This window comes from Panthera leo, chromosome C2 (genome assembly GCF_018350215.1).
Source record: "Panthera leo isolate Ple1 chromosome C2, P.leo_Ple1_pat1.1, whole genome shotgun sequence".
Taxonomy (NCBI): Eukaryota; Metazoa; Chordata; class Mammalia; order Carnivora; family Felidae; genus Panthera; species Panthera leo.
This window is the reverse complement of record NC_056687.1, coordinates 66,086,128-66,108,421: the sequence shown is the minus strand read 5'-3', so window position 1 is coordinate 66,108,421 and position 22,294 is coordinate 66,086,128. Positions and strand designations below refer to the sequence as shown.

General features: G+C 40.6%; 1 long non-coding RNA gene across 2 annotated transcripts; it reads left to right on the top strand.

Moving 5' to 3' along the window:
- Window positions 1-693: 693 nt before the first annotated feature.
- On the top strand, window positions 694-20,508 carry LOC122230255. 2 transcript variants are annotated; one of them, XR_006207359.1, is made up of 3 exons: window positions 694-753; window positions 19,820-19,856; window positions 20,387-20,508. It is a non-coding gene; the product is annotated as an uncharacterized LOC122230255 (long non-coding RNA). The 2 variants fall into 2 exon arrangements; XR_006207360.1 differs by lacking the exon at window positions 694-753 and adding an exon at window positions 15,369-15,501.
- Window positions 20,509-22,294: the final 1,786 nt, after the last annotated feature.

The following is a 22,294-nucleotide window of genomic DNA, read 5'->3' as shown; positions in this document are numbered from 1 at the left end:
TTTTAATTTTTTTAGGAAATTCCATAATGTTTTCCAGGATTACTGTACCTTTTTAGTAAGCTTTGAAGCCTCCAACCTTGTTCTATTCCTGAATCATTTTGACTTTTCTAATTCCTTTGCCTTTCCAGATAAATTTTAGAATCAGATTGTGAATGTCCACAAAAAGTTCTACCCTGGGTTGATTCTTAAACTGTTTACTTTGGCTAACCTGTGGTTCTCAAACTTCAGTGTGCTTAAGAATTATAAAGATGCATGTGCTTGGGCTTGATTCTGAATATTCTCATTCAGTTGTTCTGCCAGGGGCCTAGCCATTTGCATTTTTGACACTATCCATAAGATGATCTGATGTGCATGGTCATGGACCATGATTTGGGAAACATGGTCCTGGCTTCCCAGAACGTAGGAAATGTTCCACAGGCTTTGAAGAATCATATAAATATTATATCCATGAACTTGGTGAAAGGACATTGCATTGACTTCACAATTAAGTCTAACAACTGATAACATACATCATACAATATTATGACCAATCAGTATTGTCTAGCCTGTGCTGAAACACAAACCAGAACCTCAAAGATGTCTAACTGTCCTGCTTAAGGTGATGAAACCAATGATGTGTGTTTCTATGTCCTATGAGTAGCTCTTCTGGATATTTATCCCATGGACCAATTCCATGAACATTTTCTTATACTCAGGACAGAATTCTTAAACCATTTTCAAACAAGGAGAAACTAGATTGGAGAGATGTACAAGGTAAGTAAGAGAGTTACAAGGAAAAATATTAACCAATGAATTGAGTCTCTAGAGAAAAATTAGATTAATGATCATAAATATTAACTTTGTTTTACGTTGAAATATGGATTGACCAGCTTGCTCCGGGAATTGGACATTCTTGTTAATTCAATTTTCTGGGTAATATGAGATGGAAGGTTAACTGGAAAAACCTTCCAGTAGAAAAATCTTTCTAAAATGAGTTAGTGTACTTTCCATGTTAATTTATTACTAAGCATTCATTGCTTTGCTTGTTTCCTAAGGGTAGGAAGTAACAGTACATAAAAAAACCAAAGTGAATTTGAGAGGCTTCTCACAGGCCCCTAGACTAAGAGGCTCACTAAATGAAGAGTCCTGACAAACAAGTGGAAAGAAATTAATAAATTATTCTAGAATGCCACTGGGGAAATAAGCTCCTTTCCAGGTGTCAATTGCTTTGCCAGGAGGCCATGGCTACATATAATGGGGAGTGGAGAGTAACAATTTAAAGGGAGACCAAAGTTCAGACTGAAAAGAGTCATCTCAGAAGGACTAGAATTAGCAGCCTTCATGAGGAGGACTGACATATGGCATGTTGGTTCCCATTGGGAGAAACAAAAGGGTGATCCCTCCCAGCAAAGGACCTTTCTTTGGCTTAAATTTTATCAAGTGACCATCTATTCTTGATTCTTCCTGTAAGATTTCTTGAGGCACCATAGGGAGGCTTGAGGAATCTTTAAATGGGCAGTGTAGTCTAGGAGTTCCTAGGGGGACTTGGAGCCAGGCTGCTTTGATCTACACCTTGACCTCACTGCCTGCTCTCCATATGACCTTGGAAAAGTCACTGCACTTCTCTAGTCCTCAGTTTCACCATCTGCAAGATGGAAACAACAGTAAATGGATTAAACTCATTAATCAAAAGGCACAAAGTATCTGGCTATATAAAAACCAATACCCTCTATATGCTGCCAGGAGGAGAGTCATTTCATCTCTAGAGACACACATAAAGTGAAAAGATGTCAGATGACATTCCAAGCAAACAGAAACAAAAAGAAGGTTACATGTAGCCACATTTACACCAGACAAAATAGTCTTCCAGCCAAAAAGGGCAACAAGAAACAAAGAAGGTCCTTATATAATGATAAAGAGGTCCATACATCAAGAAGACGTAACAATAGTAAATACATACACTCCCAACACCTGAGCCCTGAAATATGTTAAGCAATTAATAACAGATATTAAGGGAGCAGTAGGCAATAGTACAATAATTGTAGAGGACTTCAGTACTCCACTATCAGCAATAGATAGGTTGTCTAGACAGAAAATCAACAAGAATTGATATGGAATTGAAACATACTTTAGAATAAATGGACTTAATAGACATATACAGGACCTTACACCCAACAGCAGCAGAATACACATTCTTTTCAAGTGCACATGGAGTATTCTCCCAGGTAGGTCATATGATAGGCGATGAAACAAATCTTAGCAAATTTAAGATTGAAATCATACCAACTATCTTTTCTGACCACAATGGTATGAAACTAGAAATCAACAACAAGAGGAATGTGAGAAGATCTACAAATATATTGAAACTAAACAACACTCTTCTAAACAACCACCGGGTCAAAGCAAGAATCAAAAGGGAAATAAAAAATGATCTCAAAACACACAAAAATGAAAACATGACAAATCAAATATTGGGGGATGCTGCAAAAGCAGTTCTGAGAGGAAAGTTTAGAGGGATAAACACATACATTAAGACATTAGAGGGACACCTGGATGGTTCAGTCAGTTAAGCGTCCAACTCTCTGTTTCGGCTTAAGTCATGATCTCAAGGTTCATGAGTTTGAGCCCTGTGTTTGGCTCTGCACTGATAGCATGGAGCCTGCTTGGAATTCTCTCTCTCTCTCCCCCTTTCAGCTCGCTCTCTCTCTCTCTCTCTCTCTCTCTCAACTTAAAAAGAAAAGAAATTAGGAAGATCTCAGATAAACACTTAACTTTGCACCTCGAGGAACTAGAAAAAATAATAATAACGAATTAAGCCCAAAGCTAGCAGAAGGAAGGAAATAATAAGGCTTAGGAGAAATAATTTAATAGAGACCAGAAAAACAATAGAAAGTTTCAACAAAACTAAGAGCCAGATCTTTGAAAAGATAAATAAAATTGACAAACCTTTAGCTAGACTTAACTAAAAAAAAAAAAAGAGAAGACTCAAAATTAGAGATAAAAGAGGTGGGGTGCCTAGGTGACTCCACCAGTTAAACAGTTAAGCATCCAACTTCAGATCATGATCTTGTGGTTTGTGGGCATTGGGCTCTGAGCGGACAGCTCAGAGTCTGGAGCCTGCTTCAGATTCTGCCTCTCCCTCTCTCTCTACCCCTCCCCCACTCACACTCTGTCTCTCTCTAAAAAATAAACAGTAAAAAAAAAAAAAAAAAAAAATGAAAGAGGAGACCTTACAACTGATACCATAGAAATATGTAGAATTGGGGTACCTTGGTGACTTAGTTGGTTAAGCACCCAACTTTGGCTGGTCATGATCTCGCAGTTTGGGGGTTTGAGCCCCACATTGGGCTCTGTGCTGACAGCTCAGAGTCTAGAGTCTGCTTCAGATTCTGTGTCTCCCTCTCTCTCTGCCCCTCCCCTGCTTGCTCTCTCGAAAAAAACAATTAAAAAAAATTTTTAAGAAATATGTAGAATCATAAGAGACTACTATAAGCCAACAAATTACATAACTTAGACAAAATGGATATGGTTCTAGAAACACACAATCTACCAAGACTGAATCAGGAATAGAAAATCTGAACAGATTGACAAGTAAAGAGATTGAATCCATAATAAAAAAAAATAAAAATAAATAAAAAAAAAAAACTTCCAACACAGAAAACTTGAGGACCAGATGGCTTCACTGGAGAATTCTATCAACATTTAAAGAATTAACGTCAATCTTCCTCAAACTCTTCTAAAATATAGAGGAGAAGGAAACACTTCCAAACTCATTCTAGGAGGCCAGCATTACTCTGAAACCAAAACCAGATAAGGATACCACAAGAAAAAAAAGTATATAGACGAATATCCCTGATAAATACAGATGCAGAAATTCTCAGCAAAATATTAGTAAACAAAATTCAAGAACACATTAAAAGGATTACACACTATTATGACCAAGCAGAATTTATCCATGGGATGCAAGGATGATTTAACAGGCAAATCAATACATGTAATACATCATGCCAATAAAATGAAAGACAAAAATCACATGATTATCTCAATAGATGCAGAAAAAGCATTTGACAAAACACAATATCTTTTCATGATAAAAACCTTAACAGGGGCACCTGAGTGGTTCAGCCAGTTGAGAGTCCAATTCTAAGTTTCAGCTCAGGTCACGCTCTCACAGTAGTGGAATCAAGTCCTGTATCAGGCTCTGCAATGGGCATGGAGCCTGCTTAAGATTCCCATTCTCTCTCCTCTCTCCCTCTCTCTGCTTCTCCCCTGCTTGTGGTCTCTCTCTTTCGGAAGAAAGAAAGAAAGAAAGAAAGAAAGAAAGAAAGAAAGAAAGAAAGGAAGGAAGGAAGGAAGGAAGGAAGGAAGGAAGGAAGAAAGAAGAAGAAAGAAAGAAAGAAAGAAAGAAAGAAAGAAAGAAAGAAAGAAAGAAAGAAAGAAAGAAAGAAGAAACAAACAAACTTAAAAAAAAAAACCACCTTAACATACAGGTATAGAAGGAGCATACCTCAACATAACAAAGGCCATATAAGACAGACGCACAGCTAACATTATACTCAATGGAGAGAAGTTGAAAACATTTCCCCTAAGATCAGGAACAAGGCACGGGTGTACACTCTCACCACTCCTATTCATTATAGTACTGGAAGTCCTAGTAAGAGCAATTAGGCAAGACAAAGAAATAAAAAGCATCCAAGACAGAAAGGAAGAAGTAAAATTGTCATTATTTGCTGATGATATGATCTTGTATGTACAGAATTCCAAAGAATCAGCCAAGAAACTGTTAGAATTAATCAATGGCTTCAGTAAAAATGCAGGATACAAAATCAACATGCAGAAATCAATTGCATTCCTTTACACTATTTATGAAACATCAGAAAAAAAAAATCATCCCATTCAAATAGCATAAAAAAAAACCCAAAATATTTAGGAATAAACTTAAGCAGGGATATGAAAGATCTGTACAATGAAAACCACAAAACTTTGCTGACAGAAATTGAGGAAGACGCAAACAAACGAAAAGACATCCTGTGTTCATGGATCGGTAGAATTAATATTGTTAAAATGACCATAATACCCAAAGCCATCTACAGATTCAACACAATCCCATTCAAAATAACAAAGGCATTCTTAACAGTAAATAAGTTATAGAGATCTAATGTACAGTATTGTGAATATAGGCAATAACATTGTACTATAATTAGATAATGTGATAAATATCGCTACACTGGCAATCATATTACAATATACAAATATACCAAAGTAAGCGCTGGACACCTTAAACTTATACAATGTCGAATGTCAAATTTATCACTTTTTTTAAAGAAAAAAAGCAACAGCAGGACATCCCACTCCACTAAAAACTGAGGAACACATGTTCTCTTCACGTCCTAGAAAGATAGCTTCCTCATAAGACTGAATGCTTTATTTTACAGACAAGAGCTTCCTCCCTCCACCTCAAACTAGACTTTTAGGCCCCCTGATGACACATTACCTTGTAAAACCATGGTCAAGCAGGATGTGTGACCGTGCCATCAGAAGGGGGTGCGAGTTGGCTCCCCAATGCCTTGGGGCCTGCGTTAGCATGCTGGAGCAATGGCGGGGGTGGGGGGTAGGGATGGCACAGAGGCCTTTGGCTCAGATTCCTGCTTCAAGAAAGAACTCGCCACTGCCTGCAGCTGCCGTACCAAGGCAGTGCTCCTGCCAGGCAGCCCCAGTCAAGGGCTGAGCATGGAGGGGCCAGAGCCTGGCCACTCCCACCACATGCAGGACTCCTGTAACAGATCATTTTTGATGCAGAGCTCCCACTGGGCTGGCCAAGACTGTCAGATCCACGCTGCAGCCTGATGGTCTTGCTCCCCAATCCTGCTTCCTTCCCTCTTTCCTTTCGCAGATGTCAGATCTGCATCATGGTTGAAAGGCTTGCTCTACCTTGTTCTTCCTCCTTCCCTTTATCTTTCTCAGGCATTGTTCCCCCCCCCCCCCACACCTCCCATAAATGTCTTACACTCCTGGCTGTGTCTCAACATCTGCTTCCTGGAGGACCCAGTTGCCATAAGCAATGTAGACAAGGGTTCAAGAAAGCAGATGATAAGATGAGGTGCTGTGCCTCTATCCTCGCTGTCTCACTGGCAATGAGAACCCCATTCTGGATGGTATTGTGCACCATGTAGGCTGCATTTCTTCCACTAGCCCCCCTCTTCTACATTTGCCCTCAGGAAGAGGGGTCCACTGGAACCATGGAGGGACTGCTCCCTGAATATGTGTAGAGAAGGAGACCCTAATGCCAGAGGGAGGACTAGGGCAGCCATGGAGGTACACCACTTGGATCTCTCATCAAGAAACAAGTTACCAGTCAGATGCAAGGAGTGGTTCTCTGACGCCCTCCAGCTGTAGCACCTTTGGGATCTGCCTCAACATTGAAGCCCAGGCCATGCACTTCGCAGGCAGTCCCCAGTCAATGAGCACCCTGAGCAGGTGTGCTAGGGCCCAGCCACTTGTGCCCATTGCAGGACAACCCTAATAAGCAGTCTTTGCTGCAAATCTCCCCCACTGGACTGGCCGAGACTTTGCTAGATCTGCAGCACAATCTGGGGCTCTGCCCAATTCTGCATCTGCGCTACTTTCCTTTCACAGGTGTCAGAGTACTCCACAATCTGAAATCTTTCCCTGCCCCAGCCTGCTTCCTCCCTCTTTATCTTAACTCCTGACTCTGTCCCATCATGCTCCCCAGAGGACCCAAACTGACACAGAGGGCTCATTGGCCCCCAAGAACCCCTCCAATGATGTGAGCCCACTGGACCCTTCCTTGACAGGGTGCCTCATGCTGAATCCTCTCAGTGGAAGACCCTCAGACAGAGGACCCTGCTGGTTAGGGAGGGTGACAGGCAGAGTACCAACTGCACCAGCACTATCTTGGCTCTTCCGGCTGAAAGCTGTGCCTTTGGAGGATTAAGAAAGTGAAAAGCAGGGTGCCTGAGTGGCTCAGTTGGTTAAGCAACCGGCTTCAGCTCAGGTCATGATCTCACAGTCCATGGGTTCAAGCCCCGCATTGGGCTCTGCTGACAACTCAGAGCCTGGAGCCTGCCTCAGATTCGTTGTCTCCCTCTCACTCTCTGCCCCTTCCCCACTCATGCTCTGTCTCTCGAAAATAAATGAACATTTAAAAAAAAAAAAAAAGAAAAGAAAACCTGGCTCATGTCAGTGTCATATCATCCAGGAATACTGGATAACACTTTAAGGCTCCAATATTCATGTTTCAACATACAAGATAATACAATGTAACTGAAACTTTAAAACAAGCAGATAGTCCCAGGTTGGGTTTCTCAGGAAGCAGACTCTAAGCTGGAGATAAGCTTGCAGGGAGTTTATCAGAGACTGCTCTTGGTGTTAACACCTGCGGATGGGAAGGAAGAAGCAGAACTGAACAGAGGGGGAAGTGGTGCTCTGATGCCATCTCCATGGAATGCCTCAGCCAAACCTGCTGAGTTCTGAGGATGTGATCACCCTCCAGAGCTGTCCTGAACTGGAGCAAGAGGGGCTGACCTTTCATCCCCACATTAATCAGTCATTGGATGCAGGCCACCTTGCAAGGGACTTGTCTTGGGAGATGAGGCAGCTGTCTTCAACTAAGGCAGTCCTAGAAGAGACCAACGGGCGAAGACCCGCTTCAGTGACACTTCAGGAGCTGGAGTAATAATTCCTTTGTTAGTTTTTTAAATATACGTTTTTATTTTAGAATAGTTTGAGATTTACAGAAAAGTTGCAAAATTAATACAGAGTTCCTGTATATCCCACATCCAGGTGCCCCTGTGGTTAACATCTGTATCTCTATCATACATTTGTCACAACTAATGAAGGGATGTATAATACATTATTACTAAACTCCATACCTTATTTGGATTTCATTAGTTTTATTTTTTCTGTTCAAGGATCCTGTCTAAGATATCACATTAAGTTCCAATCATGTGTCCTTAAGTCCCTTCTGGCTGTGACAATTTCTCAGACTTTTCTTGTTTTTGATGAGCCTGACATTTTTGAGGAATTCTTCTCAGGTATACTGTAGAATGTCTCTCAATTTGAGTTCAGTTGACTGGGGAATAATTCCTTTATTCCTGAAGGGAAATGGGTAATACATCATGTGTGGATACACCACACGTATAAATACAATTTCCTAGATGTCCCTGAAACTTGGGGAAATAGAACTGGTTTAAGCAATGAAATGGTATATGTTTTTCAATATAAACAGATCTGATAAAAATGGATATATAGTACCACCATGTGTCAAAACTGCAAAGATATGGAATCCACAAGTACAGCATATGGAGATTAAACACAAGTGAGAGATTTCTGCCATTTGTAGGAGCGTGCTAAGAAAGCCAGGCTAAGAGGAGGAGCTGGGGGATGCTTTCCTAAATCAAATGATAAAAATGTCACACAGGCAAGATGTAATATTGATGTGTTACTTCAAGTACTTAGACATCTGTTCAAAATCTCTGCAACAATCTTAGAATTTAATACATTCTGGACTTGCCTGCCTGATCATTTTACCTTTCAGAAAGTACAAGAAAGAAGGAAGGGAAGTGCTACCCTAGCCTCAATTCTGACCAGAAAAGAAGGCTTTGCTGGTGATGTTTATATGATGAAAATATTTCAACGAACATATGAAATAAAATGTAGTCCTTGCTTTCCTGGAGATGAAAGAAAGAAAGCAGGTCCTCCTAGAATCTGTAGTAGAAAAAAAAGAAGGACCTTTGGCTATAGTAGACATGTAATTGAGGCTTTAAGAAAACAAACTTCCAAAGGCTCATGGAAATATAAACATAACCCCAAGACCAGAGGCAATCAAAAGGAATATATTGGGTTTTTTAAATTGTGATATTCTGAAAAATTAAGCTCTCTAGTATAATAATTACCTGCAGAAACTAATATGACCCACCATAGAGTTCTCTGATGAGTCTATATTTTGAAATGACACATACAAACGATAAAAGAAGACACCAACCAAAGTGAATAAGAAAATTGTACAAACCCTGTAAGAAAGTGACAGAAGGCTGTGAAGAGTGCCAGATGATAAGAGCCACAGAGAAGGCTTTGAAAATACACACAGTTTGAAGCAAGAAGATGAAGAAAAGTATAAGCTAACTGCTTAGAGAAGATCCTGTTAAATGATAACAGAGAAAAGGCAGAGTTACTCAATTGCTTCTTTCTTCTCCAGCAAGGAACATGATCTTCAAACTGAGGAGGGTATAACAGATACCACAGAGAATAAATTGGAGTCCTACCTAAATGAGGAGAGTCAGAGAGAACCCAGTATACAGGCTTTGCAGACTGAATCAAAGATTATAGGTCTCAGAAACACTGCCTCGTGTCTCAGTGAAACAGAAAATGGGACAGGTGCCAGAAATCTAAGCCAGGCAAAAACACAGATTTTTCTAAAAACAGAAAAAAAATGGATTATGGAATCCTTAGAGTGAGCAAGCTTGTATTACTTTCTGCAATACCCTGGGATGCATATTACATAAACATTGGTGAGCTAACGATTAAAACAGGTTAAATTGACTTCATATTATTTTTTGATAGAGATAAAAGATAAGAGTACCAGGCACAATTTTTTAATCACAATATTTTGCAAAGATGCTCATAGTATTTATTTGAGCAAGATGAAAGGGTGTTGCCCAGTTTGTAAACGGCCTGCCAGACAATTGCATTCAAAAATCTGTTAGTGGATCAATATCCAATCATAAAGAAGGCCTCTAAGGCTAATTACATGTCCTTGCTCTGTACATATCCTTGTCTTATTCAACAATTTTTTATGAGGTGTATATATAGACAATATAAGACATAGTTGAGAAAGTATTATGAAAAGGATAAGAATAAACAATTGAGGAGATGCCTGGGTTGCTCAGTCAGTTAAGAGTCCAGCTTCGGCTCAGGTCATAATCTCATGGTTTGTGAGTTCAAGCCCCATATCGGGGCTGTCAGCACAGAGCCCAGAGCCTGCTTCACATTCTGTGTCTCCCTCCCTCTCTGTCCTCCCCCGCTGACACTCTGTCTCTCTCTCTCTCTTAAAAATAAAATAAACATTAAAAAAAAAAGATTGACTGGTCTAAGCTGGTTGACCAATTAGGAACAATGAAATATATCATACAGAAACATACCAGATTTCTCTGAACTTCTCTCCATTGAATGACAACAATTAAGCATTTAATATTATGTCAATAATTTTCACTGCCATTTCCATTATATTGTAAGCTCTTTGAGAGTAAGCACTGCATAATATTTCTTCATTTCCCATAAAATTTGGAGAAGATCTAGGCATGCAAAAGGCATTAGTAATATTAAACATAATAAAACAATTTTTTGAGATCATAGATAATGTAGTTCCGTCATCCATCATTCTGAAGACCCATGATCACATACATAACTCCAAGAGTAGATAAGGAAGGGGCGCAGTTGAACCTATACTAACAGTTGATTTTTTATTTGTGACCTTTATTTGACCTTGTTTCCTTGGAAATTTTTGTAAGCCAAGTGGAGTAGAATTTCAATTGACTCATTATTATATCATATTAGTAAAGGTTTCAGGTGTAGAGGATTCTATGTTACAGGTGGCAGAAATGGCTAAGACATCTGTTAAAATGTGAGAGGAAATTATCCATCAATCAGAAGCAACTGGGGAAAACAGCTATTTCAGCAAGGAAGTCCTTTGTAGAGTTTTATGAGAATTCAGACACACAATTTTTCTCTCTGTAAAAGAAAATCCACTCAGGGCATTAATTTTAGCCTCCTCATAGTTGTGGTACTTTGAAGGAGGCAATATGTCCATTGGAATATGTGGAAAGGCAGGAGCAGTATCTATCATTTTGTATTGTTTCTGTGACTCCTTCATCTTTAACATCTTTGTGTTTGCCTCAGGACCAGCCAAAACACTTTTTTAAAAAGATATATATGACCCAGTCTCCCTCTTGGTCTGAAATGGAAACCCAAATTCATGATTTGGTTGGGGGTACTTTTTATGATGCATGGCCAGGTTATAGCTATAGAAAATAAATTTTGAAACCCTAATGACAGATTTTTCCTGCTGTCATATTTTTAAAATATTATTTTCATAGAATTCAATTATCTGTGATTTGGGTTTGAGAAGAAAACAAAAGGAAATACATTCTAGCACTTTGGCGAGATGAGAAAATAAGATCCCCAGCATATGTCACATTGGGGATGGAGATATTATTCAGGATCCTGGCAAGGAACTGATAGAACATGCTAATAGGATAATTGAGGAGAGTTTAAGTGAAGCTATTTATAAGATGTGGAAAGGGGAAAGGGAAGCTACAAGGGTTGGATAAGTGCCCCAGGGCTAGCAATAGCAAGAACCTGAAGGGGCAGGAAAAAGGAGTGGTAGTCAGAACCGCAGCTGTAAAAGAGGGTCACCCCACAGAGACCTTTCAGGAGAGGAACAACCTGCAGTCCAGCCAGGAGGGAATTGGAGGACTAAATACCCAAACCCTGCCCTTCTGCTACCTTTCCATTTCCTGCCAGCCCCTCCCACTGACCAAACCCAACAGGAAGCAGAGGGCAAGGAAGCTGGTTGATGCAGTCCCTGTAGATCAGCCTCCAGATGGCACAGGGCAGGGTGGAGAAGAGTGGAGAGTGATGTCAGAGGAGTAAATAGAGAATATTTAGCGCTGGTCTTGCCCCATATGCAACCCCATGAGCATTTCTTCTCCTTCATTTGTTTGGAAAGTGTATTTAATTAAATGTAGTACATGTTAGCAAACTTCCTAGTTGCCTGGTACCTGAACATGGTTGCTAAATTTGGAGACATTTCCATATTCAGAGCCAGGGCAGAAAGAAAACTTGCTTCCCAGGCCCCTCGTTTACAGCTAGCTTATTAGCATACAAGCCAGAGTACATCAATTAGACATGCAAGCACAGCAGATCCCCACTTAAAAGAAGGAAGCTCTGCATAGAATCCATATTGCTGCAGAAAATGGTAAGAGGAGACTGGTTTTCAGGATCAGCAGGGTTACTGCTCAGCTCCCATGACTGCACAATTCCAGAGGTATCATTCACAGGATGGTATGCTCTGCACACCAATGGCATTGATGCTGGGGCCAACTGTAAAGCCCAGTTCCTATAAGCATCTGGTTCACTATACCAACTAGTGTTCAGTTCTTCAGCAGTAATGATTGTCTCAGCAGGCTGGCTCTACAGTTTGGGGCCCCATTTCTGAAAGCTTATCCCATGGCCTGATTCTTTTTTTTTTTTAATGTTTATTTATTTTTGAAGGAGAGAGAGAGACAGAGACAAAGACAGTGAGCTGGGGAGGGGCAGAGAGAGAGGGAGACACAGAATCCAAAGCAGGCTTCAGGCTCTGAGCTGTCAGCACAGAGCCCCATGAGAGGCTCGAACTCACGAGTCGTGAGATCATGACCTGAGCCTAAGTCTGACACTTAACCAATTGAGCCACCCAGGTGCCCCCATGGTCTGATTCTTTAGCCTTTCAACAATTTTATGAGCTACACAAAATCCTTGTAATAAGTTACTTTCTACCCAGAGTCATCTTCTGAGGCTTGTAACTGTAGACCCTGAAATATTTTCATATCTATTCTTATTTTTTATTCCCATATTGATCTAAAATACTTCATGGGATATAGCCATGTGAAGGACAGAATAAGGAGTGTATTGGCTGACTCTTTTCTATTACCAAGAAATGCTGGTACACACATGTTTTCATTTGATAAACACACAGTAGTTTGAAATCGAGACCTCTAAAAAGCTAGATGTGGTTTGTTCTGTAAAATGCCTCCACTTTGTAAATAATTAAGCATCGTAGTGGATGTCATTTATCAAGCAGCCTAGTCCTCTCACTTCTGATATATACTGCGGACAACTTTGTTGAAGAAATGCAAATCTAGGAGAACCCAATTATTCAAGTTCCAGCTTTGCTACCAGGTAACCTTGAGCAAGACCTTTAATTTCTCTGTCTCCTTTTCCAGGTCCAGAAATGAGGAGCTAATGATATATGATCTTTGATGTTCCTTTGAGCTGTAAAATCCTATGATTACATATCTTTTTAAAAATCTTAAGAGAATATCCTTAGCTTTTTCTGGATTTTAGGTCTTGGGGGACCACTGAATTTGCAAATTGACTCAGATATACAGTTCTTGATCCAGTAAGAACAGTTTAACCTTGATAAGGAAAATCATGGCTTATTATTTTTATAGCCAGCAAGTTGTTCTAATGCTAAATATAAAATTCTCATTTAATCCTTAACATTACAAACCATGGCCAGTGTATTAATTAAAAGTTACTCATCTGTTACGGAAAAGTAAAATCATGGCAAGGTAAATGTTTAAAAAGAGGTGCTGGACTTTTTTTTAATGTTTTACCTTACTTTTGAAAGAAAGGACGTGAGCAGGGGAGCGGCAGAGAGAGAGGGAAACAGAGGATCTGAAGCAGGTTCTGAGCTGACAGCACTGAGCCCAACGAGGGGCTCAAACTCATGAACTGTGAGATCATGACCCAAGCCGAAGTCGGACATTCAACCAACTGAGCCACCCAGGTGCCCCATGGACTTTTAATAAATGGGACACGGAGTTCACATTTTGGCATTGCTGTTCTTCCCCTAACATGTGGCAAATATAAACTATAAAAAAGGAAACAAAAATGACATTACAGAGTTCCGGGGGAAAGAAAAGATTGCTATCTCTGTGGACAAGGAAAAGCAACAGAATTCCAAAGACTGAGTTGGGCTGAAGCCATGGACCTGCTGGTCTCCAGGCCCAGAATTAGGAAGTGGTGGCTGCTAGACAGGGAGCCTACTCCACTTGCAACAAGGGACCTAAATTGGGGTGACCAACTGAGAGAGACTGCCTGAGCTATGTATGAGTTAGGAGAGTCTGTGTACCTGGGGCGATGAAAAGCGATCTAGTCATGAAACCAGGAAAAGAACCAAGCCATGTGTTGGCCCAGTGACTGGACCCAAGTTATCTCTGACATCACTTTGGCCAAGAGCCTTGACCTGCCTTTATAGCAGCTGGTTCTGAAATGGAATTCCAGGGGGCCAAGTAAAGAGACAACTATAAAACCAAATGGATTTAGAGAAATAGAAGAGAGGGGGAAAAAGCAGATTAAAAACAAACAACAGTAAAAATATTCCAATTCAAAATAAGCTTGCAGATCAAAATTCTAAAATCCATGAAATCCTAACCTAAAAACATACAGTCAATAAAGCATTAAATCAGAACATGAATTCTCTGCAGAAAAAAATTAATTTTAATGGATAGCATAACAAATTGTTTAAAACAAGGAAGCTGAAAGAGATAAGAGACTAACAGTTATAAAAAGCCATATGGAACAAAATCAGGCATAAATGAAGCAAGAATAGATAGATGTGCAAAATAACCAGTAGAACTCTTGAAAATGAAAAGGTAGCCCTTGGAATTTTAAAAACGACTTAATAGGTGTAATGAACTTTAGACTCAGTAAAGGAAGCACCGGTGACTGGCAAGATCAAACCTAAGGTGCTCACCCCAAATTCAACAGAGAGACAGAGAGTTTAAATATACAAAAGAGTGATTACATGCATATAACATGAGACCCCAAAAAAAGAGAATGGAAAGAATGACAGAGAAGCCATGTAAGTTGCTTTGCATAAAGCAATGGCTAAGAATTCCCCAGAGGGAAAGAAAGCCATAGGTCATCAGATTTAAAGTTTGCTCTTGGTGACAAAAGGATAAATAAAAATAAATTCCCACCTTGTAATGAGACTTAGACCATAAAGAATAAAAGGAAATCTTAACGTGCCAGAAAGAAAATACAGATTCTCTCCCTCTCTCTCTTTCTCTCTCCCTCCCTCCCTCCCTCTCTCCCTCTCTCTCTCTCTCTCTCTCTCTCTCTCACACACACACACACAGAATACTACCAGATTTCTCAGAAGCAACATTAAATGCCACAAAATGATGGAAAAAGCAGCTTCAAGGTGAACAAAACTGGATGAATAAAACTCTCAACTTAGACTGATCTATCCAGCTAAACCACCATTTGAGTGAGGGAGAAAAATAAACATATTTTTCAAACACACAAAACTAAAACTATAATCCACAGATCCCTGTCCAAAGAACCTCCACTTTACCCACCAAGCCTCCCACCTGACCGTCTAGCAGTTCTTCACCCCGCCCCCTGCCCCGGGGCCACCCACCCACTCTCCTCCCCACCTCTGCGCTGCTTGGTGACCCGACCTTGCCCACGTTATTAACCCCCTCTCTAGTCTCCCTCTGTTCTTCCTCACTTTACTCGTCTGCTCCTCTGACCTAGATCTCCTTATCCCCATGGTAGGGGCACCCGGCCACTGCATCCTCCTGTACCCCACCACTCCACGCCACCCTGCCATGCCTCTGTGGCCTGGAGTTTCTGCTCTCTCCTTCCCTAGAGCATGCACCCAGGGCAACCTACGGCTGGAAGCACAGAGAAATGCTGCTCCATCATCCTTTTTGCACGTTGGAGTGCAACGTGGAGGTAGGAAACATGAAACATGACGCGCCGCCACAGGTCCTGGGCAGACAGCTGTGGTGGGAGGAGCACTAAGGACTAAGTATTGCTGAGTCGTGATTTTAGAATGCCCCTCTTTGTGCTGTTTGGGGGGGTGGGGGTGGGGATTGAGTAGGTTTTTTTTGACACATGTGTCTCAAATCAAGAGCAGCTAATACAGTACCACTGTAGTTTCCCCGACAATCTTGGATAATAGGGCTTAGTAGGATTTCCCATCTAACCAAGAGTCATTCTCATTGTGCTGTGAAATTGTGCACAGGGATCCTCCCACACAAGAGTGGTTTAACCTAAGGCCTGATGTTCACCCAGATCGGTCTTAGGGATTGAAGCCTCAATCCTGCATCTTCAAACAAGTGGTTTGATCTGTGCTCTGCATGCAGGAGCACTCTGGCTTAGCATATATGTCTTCTTTTGAGTTTCTGGGGTTTGTATGTTGCTTCGAGGGTAGAGTTTATCCATGGAGGTTTTTGCAGTGATAAAAAACCATTTTATTTCAGTGCTGGTGGCCTCTTGACCAATCTAACAGCCTGTTCACACCACCTAACAACTTTTAAAGAGGTTTCACACAGAAACAAGATTAAGGCTTTTCTGATGACTTTGACAAGGTCAAATTTAATTTCCCCAGGGCATTGTGTAAATGGAGAGCAGAAAACTTCCAAATATGATAGGAAATGACAGATATTTTTAAACATTGATGAGAAATACAAAAGTAGATGAATCTCTAAAAAGCCACATAATTTGAGAGTTCTAGTTTAAAAATAAGAGATTAAAAGATTCACCATCTCTTGGCAGATTTTGCAAACAAAATATATTTTTGTGGCATTTATTTCTCTTTTCTTTGATTACAAAGGATTTATAGAAAAGGGCAGAGAGAAAAATTCAGCTTTTTTGGCATTGCCCTAGAGACAGCCACGATTAACTTTTGGAGTCTACTATTTTTTTAGCCTGCTTTTTTTTTTTTCTCTCCATATATAAAAAGTAGCTTAATATATCATAAAATTTTCTAGGGCGCCTGGGTGGCTCAGTTGGTTGAGCCTCCAACTCTTCTTGATTTCAGCTCAGGTCATGATCTCAGTTGGTGAGTTTGAGCCCTGCATCGGGATTCTCTCTCTGCCCTCTCCTGCTCATGCTGTCTCTCTCAAAATAAATAAATAAACTGAAAAAAAAAATATTAATCATAAAATTTTCTTCTGAGTTTTAAAATTACAACATAACATTATTTTATGATTGTGTAGTATTTCATGGTGTAACTGTACCATAGTTTGTTTAACCAATCCCCTTTCTGGCTCTTTGGCTGTTTCCAGTTTCTCACTATGATAAATAATGTTGCAATAAACACCCTTCTACAAAAATTGTTTCTGTATATCTTGGATTATCTTTTAAGGTGACTTCTGAAACTTTTCTTCTTCCAGAAGGCTGGAGTAACTGACTGGAGAGAAAGAACTTATAACTGACAGTTTTTTCTAGCTCATACTCTCCCTGGAGTGTTAACCTGCTTCACAGTGGTGTCAAATTCTACAAGGCTTGATGTTCCTGGCTGAGATGGCTGCATCATTCTTAATAAATGGGCTCATGAATAGTAAACTCTTCATTTCCATCTCAAGACCCTAGAATTATTTTGCCATTCTATTCAAACCAATTAAAAAAAATCCTGGATTGACTTGCATGCCAGCTTTTTGATGCAGCTGAAATTAATTCTGATGTGTTTAATATGAGTTTGAGAACTGTTCTCTGAGAACTGTTATTTTTAGAGTTTTAGTAGCTGTTCCTGTGCCTTCCCAATGCCAATTTATTGTTAAGTTTATCAGATCTATAATGTACATTTTAATGAACTCCATGGTTGGGCCAAGTAGAATTCTGCAACACTTAATTGAAATGTTGGAGAAACTTGCTGTATCTTAACACACAGTTCAGTCCTATTTAACATGAGTCAGAAAAAAAAGACATCTTTGGCTCACAAATCTGCCGCCCTTACATTAGCAGTCTCTCCGAAATCCCAGCAGGCAGAAAATGAAGTCACTTTGGACCAAAGCCCAAGAATACAATGACTTCAGAGCACAAATCTTCACTTAGGAAAGAATAGTCATCCTAACAAGAAGAATTTAAACTCCCCTGGACATTAATAAAACTGTTTATGTTCAAATAGCCAAAAAGGGGCATGGGGAGGAGAGGGGAATCGAGTTTTCTCCTATACGTTTCATTTCATTTCATTTCATTTCATTTCATTGTTTTTCTTTTGTTAGTGCACAATATCCAAATGCATAATCATGGGATATAATAGTTCTCATAATGTAATCACCACTAAAAAAGGGTGGGGGGGATGCAGATTTATCCCAGCTGACCTAATTACTGGTAAAGTAAACCTGATTGATTACAATAAAAATTTTTCCTGAATATAAATAACAATGGTCTAAGTGTCTTAGGTTTCCAAGGTGCAGCAGCTAAAAATTAAGTTTATGGCCTATGGCAAAAGCAAGCAACTTAAGATATGTCAGATTTTCTGACTGTAAACAAATAAACTGGGGGAAATGAACATAATGAAGTGTAGAGTTTTCAAGTCAATTCCTAATATTTTTAGCAGTCCTTACCCAGAAAAATTCTAATCAGTTTTTAATAAAACCTATTTCTAAAGCAGCAGTATGAGAACTTGATGTTCATGGTCTCTTTCACAACCAGGGCTTGCTTTCTTACAAACCTCTATCGTGGAGTTTATAAAAATCGGATAATGCTGCCTGGCTCATGAATAGTTTACATGAGTCCAGACTGAAAGGATGCCAGAGAAAGAAAGAGAAGCCTTCAGAAGGGCTGGGAAGGGGACTCAAAGGAGAAATAGAGGCTGTGTGGGAGAGCTGGGGGGCCTTGGGGCATGACTCCAACCACACCCTCCTCTCTGACACCTGAGCCAGAGCAATGTGTGGGGAGCAGGGAGGGACTGCGGGAATACATGCTCCCTCAAGTTCTCTCTTTATAATCAAACAGAAGAAAACTATGTGATCTCCCATCACCCGTGTTTAACTGAAGGTGAATCCAGGTTGGAAAATGAGAGAAAGTGCCTGGGGTCAATGTGCATGGGCCCCGCTAGGACTTTGAGGAGGAAAAGCACAATCAGGACCTAATGAGCCTGGGCCTCCTGCCAAGGCTGGCCAGGCTACAAGAACAGGATTGGGCTTCTCCTCAGGGAATATGAGCATATAAGTCACCAGCTGACAGGGCCCTGTTCCCTGACTCAGCACACAGAATATAGGGACCACCAGGGGAGCGTCCATGGGGTTTATATAGCAACAACGAATAAACAGCACCAGCACTTTAGAGTTTACAAATAACTTTCATCTTCTTTTGTTTTCATTTTTATTCCATGGACTCTTCACATTTCCAACCATGGGTAAACTCTTAAGAGAAATAATGCCTGAAATACTGTTTAATTTCCAAGTTGCAAGGGAAAGATTCAGTAAGGTGTTCTACATATAATCACGTGAGACCTGGGTTCTGAGGAAGTAAGTGGTCAGCACACACTGTGGACTTGCTGCACTGGTGGGCTCACTCAATAGGCTCAGTTTTGTTCTATACCCTTGCGGCTGTTCAGAGAGCTAGAATGTTCCACCACGTATAGAGAAGAGCATGTGCAGGCTAGTCCTACTCAAAGTATGGCAAAAACCTGCCAGATGGGACTGGGCAAACCTTACTGTCTACAAGCCTTCCTTCCTCTCTCAGGTGGATATGTGACATTTCCAGAGGAAAAGAACACTGTTCATCCATTTTCCAATCTAGTAAAGCTGACATTCCCAAATAGGTGAGTCAATAACCAAGACTAAACTCTCTCCCACACTTTAGACTCCCAGTGCATGATTTTTCCCTAGGGAAGAAGTTTCCATGTTGATACAGTCCCCTTCATGAAATTTTACAAGCAGCCTACAACTTTCAATATCTACTCTTGCCTTCAATGTCATAGCTCTGTGTGTTGCTAACACAAATATACTCCACCTATGCAAGGCATGAACTCCTGGAGAACCATCTCATCCAAAGCAGACAGCTCTTCAATGTTAGTACCTGCACCAAGGTGCTAGCATTTGCTTTGGCCTTGAAAATCCTGTGACCCTGAATGGGTCCTGGACCATGAATGCAGCACCACCAGCTATGGGACCAACAATGTGAGCTATTTCAGGCATTAATTCCTTCATGGAGGCATAGAGGGATCCTTAGCTTTAGAGGATGGAGAAGACATTTAATAGAGACACCTCACATCTCTCTCTCTCTCTCTCTCTCTCTCTCTCTCTCTCTCCTCAAGCTCAAGTAAACCCACATTTGGCCTCAAAGCCCTGAAGGTAAGTGAGGAAGCTCCTGGGTCTGCCAGAGGTGGGTTGGGAGTCCCCCCAGGCTTTGGGATTAAGCCTGAAAATTAGTCAATTGAATGCTAATTTGAGATTGGGTGATAACGTAGCAATAACTGCTGGGGACCCTGTAAAGCCTGGCCTGTAATTTCTGTAAAGTGAGTGGCAAGCAGTGCTTCAGAAGCTCCCCCTCAGGTCATCCTACACAGCTGGGCAGAACCTCTCTGAGCTTTCCGCTGCTCTAGGTGCCACCTCTGTCATCAATTAGCAGTGATAAAGAGAAGATCCATGAAGGTGATTCAACAAGGGAGAAGAAATAAAAGCAAAGAAAAGCTGGAGGATAAGCAATTTAAGGGAATGTGGGGAAGAACAAGGAGGGATGTTTAAGAAAAGAGTAGTTACTGTAGCTGTACCCCCGCTGTGGTCCTCAGTGTCTGATACACACTATTTGCATCCCATCTTTTGACTAAACCTCTTAAAAATTTTTGCATTAATGGGTTGGTGTTCTTATTTGCATTTCATAGATGGAGACATGAAGGGTGGAGACTGAAGTGTCCTTATCCAACAGCATACCATGAAACAGAGATCTTCCCAGCCCTTCATTTTTGTCCTTTGGCCTTTGAAGAGTAAAATACCTGTTGAGTAAGCCGTATCCATTTTATGTTCTTTGAACCCCCTCCCTGAATGGGTTCCAAGATGCAATTTGCCATTGCTGACCTGCACCCTTCTTAATTAGAAACCATCATATCATTGTTTTTTCAGAATTGTACTGAAACATCAGAACAATGAAAACAATTACAGAACCTGAGATATGGAAGCAACTTTTGAGATCATTGAGCTCAATCTCCTCATTTTCTAGATTGAAACTGAGTGCAGTCCAGTGAGGTGAAGAGGTTTACTGAAGTCACAGGCTATGCAGAAAAAGCTGGGACTATGATCTAGATATCTTGATTCCAAAAGTCATAACAGACAAATTTGTTTCTTTTTTTATACAAAATCCAAAGTATTTAGCATTCCCAGAGCATTCCAAATGGGTGAACAATAGCAGAGAACTCAGTGTGATCCAAAGCAAGGATCTTCAAGAGTATTTTTGGCTTTTAATCTGTTAGCCATAAGGAATATTGAATTTAGCAAAGTACATCGAAGTTTTCTAGGCAGCATGTTAAGAACAGCTGAAACCAATTAAATGCTAATCTGTCTGATGCAGAGTGGAAAAAATGTTCCAGAGGTCTCTCCACCCTGAGATGTTCTTGGCAATGAGTTTCTGTGCTGTGGGCCCCCTCCCATCTCTCTTAGTCATATACACTCAGGAAGAGAAGACCCAGCCAACTCCCTTTAAATCTAAGAGGAGAACAGAACCAGCCCAAACTTTCCTCTTGAAATAAAAGTGCATCCTAGGAAGAGAAGGTTGTAGACTCTGGGACAACGTACAGCTCAGTTGTGAGAATACAAGAGACTGAAAAATGCAGTGAAGTCCAGCCACATCAGTCAGTCCTCTGTGGTCATTTCATTGACTGATTAAGCATCTCTGTTTCCTTATCTCCTAACACTACTTTCCCCAGAATCCCACCTTCTTCCATGAGAGATAGGTAGCAAGGCAGATTTTTAAATCCAACAAACTGAATTTGGGCTTTGCAATTATTAGATGTGGTCTTAGGCAAGCTATTTAACTTCTCTAAACCTCAATTTACTTATTTGTTAAAAGGGAGTAATAATACCAACCTTTAAAAATTAAATGAGATGGGAGCACCTGGGTGGCTCAGTCAGTTGAGCATCTGATTTAGGCTCAGGTCATGATCTCATGATTTGTGAATTTGAGCCCCACATTGGGCTGTCTACTATCAGCATGGAGCCCTCTTCAGATCCTCTGTCCCTCTCTCTCTGCCCCTCCCTGACTCATACTCTCTCTTTCTCTCTCAAAATAAATTTTAAAAAATTAAATGAGATAATACTTACAGAGTATCCAATTCATAGTATAATATCAACAAATGCTAGTGTTCCACACCATGCTTCCTAATTTTTTTTAATTTTTTTTCATGTTTATTTATTTTTGAGACAGAAAGAGAGCATGAATGGGGGAGGGTCAGAGAGAGAGGGAGAACAGAATCTGAAACAGGCTCCAGGCTCTGAGCTGTTGGCACAGAGCCCGACATGGGGCTCGAACTCACGGACTGCGAGATCATGACCTGAGCTGAAGTCGGACGCTTAACTGACTAAGCCACCCAGGCGCCCCACCATGCTTCCTAATTAATTGTTCACATACTCTTTTCTTATATTAAAACCATTTTTAGTCACTTTTCTCTTAGTCTAGTTCAAGTGTGTCACAGGGAGTATGTGTTTTATCTGTCTGACTACCCTGCTGTATCTGTCCTAGAAGAGAGATGGATAAGAATATGTGTATTAGGAAACTAAAAGGCAAAGTGCCCTGATCT